A 1,888-nucleotide genomic window follows, 5' to 3' on the forward strand; every position below is an offset into this window, starting at 1 on the left:
AAGATTGTATGGTGAAATGTCACTGGACGAAAATCTAAGATAAATTCTAACATCTACGAAAATATGGAGGGAGAACGGCTTTCTAATTCAAGCCAGGTGAATTTCCAAGATATCCAGTTGCTTTATCACACACCATATGTATGTTTCTCCTTCACATTGTTTTTACCCTGTCTTAGAGATCAGACATCTATTCATCACCGTTATAATTTTTGTGCTATTAAAAATAATCAGGCTTATGTGTTACCTACTTTCCCAACTGCCAAGGACACTCTCCAGAACTTCGCACAAGCTCTGCTGATGAGCTGGAGAGGGAAATGTCATTATCCTCGTTTTATAGAGGGAGAAATCTGAAGCACAGGAGACTGTTTTGCCTAAGGTGGAAGTGTTGTTTTAATCCTAGACCTTTATTTTTATCTCTTCCTGAGGGTGGTAATGAGCTCGGAGGATTCATCAGGATGAACCCCTGTCTGAAGACTTGTTTATAAAATTATGTCAATAAAATCCACAATCAGATTGGCTGGGGTGGGTCTTCAAACCCAGTGGCTTCCCTAATGAGCACACTCAGCAGGGTGGCAAAACCTCGTTACTAGCTGGTTCTCCCACACTCTGCTGAGGCGGATGATGAGGGCTGGTTAAGTTTATTAGTAATACAGACCAAAGCCTTAAGAGCTTTTATACAAGAATCTGGGTTCTTTTTCATTTGTTTAATTATTTAGAAAGTTAGGTTGGAAGATGCGTGTGGAGCAGCTAATAGCGTGACTTCAGAGAGGAACGGCTTGGCACATCCCACTCATTAGCTCGGAGGTTGCTTCACCTTGGACTTTGCTCAGTTCAGTTCGTTGCTGTCTCCTAATTTCCCTTCCTGTGGTGGTGCTGTTTGCATCTCTGATTCCTATCTGCCTCCCGAATCAACGCACACACTGAAGTTACTATACAAAAGACTGAATTTTCAAAGTAAGAAAGAATCCAGCAGGATGCTTCTGGATACTCATGGGCCTGGAGGCCACCATGGGTGGCTACTGGGTGGTAGTGTTTGTCTTCCACATATGTGATGTTTTGAAACAGACGCTTTGGTTATTTACCACAGACATCACCACTGAAGATGGGAGGCCCACTATGGACCATTGTGGGGCTAGGGTGTCCATGGCCCCTCACTCCAAGGTGGGAAAGTGCTTCCGAGTCCGAAAGATCCACCACTGCTGCAAATAAAGCCACACACACCAAGTTGGCTCAGTTGTCCCTATGCTATTAGACCTTGTACTTCCTATTTGAAAACTGCTTTTGGTACAGATGGGGAGAGTTACAATTCATTTCCATCTTATTCATTTTTGTTATCTTTATGGCATTTTCAGTTTTCCAACAGAATTTCTGATTTGCAACTGATAAAGCAATAATGCATTCTCATTGTCAAGAATTTCGATAAAACAACCCTCATCCAAAGACGTGTCAGTGGTTCCCTGTCTTTGGGCAAGTAAGAGTTGAAGGCAAAGAAATTTGGATTTTGCAGGCTCAAGATCAACATCCCATATAGGAAGAAAAAAAAAAGAATTTAGATAATACAAAACAAAAAGCATTGGAAAGAAACTTACATTATCCATAATTGCATCATCCAGAAAATTAATGTCAACATTTGGCCTAAGCCCTCCCAATCATAAATAGATACCTTAGGATTAGTCTGTCTATAGAATTTAGACCTTGCTTTTCTTTTCCATTTGACATTATTTCTTGAGCATCCTTCTATGTCCATAAGTAGTCTTGGATAATATGATCTTTATCAACTATGTGAATTGCATTGTTTGGTGTACTATGATTTATATACCCATCTCCCTAATGTTGTTAATATTTAGGCTGTTCTAATTGGTAGTTAAATCACAAAGAATTCTGTAAT

General features: G+C 40.1%; 1 pseudogene; it reads left to right on the forward strand.

The window, feature by feature from the left end:
* The first annotated feature begins 1,428 nt into the window (after positions 1-1,428).
* Positions 1,429-1,531, forward strand: LOC118660881 (annotated as a pseudogene).
* Positions 1,532-1,888: the final 357 nt, after the last annotated feature.

This window comes from Myotis myotis, unplaced genomic scaffold (genome assembly GCF_014108235.1).
Source record: "Myotis myotis isolate mMyoMyo1 unplaced genomic scaffold, mMyoMyo1.p scaffold_m19_p_7, whole genome shotgun sequence".
Taxonomy (NCBI): domain Eukaryota; kingdom Metazoa; phylum Chordata; class Mammalia; order Chiroptera; family Vespertilionidae; genus Myotis; species Myotis myotis.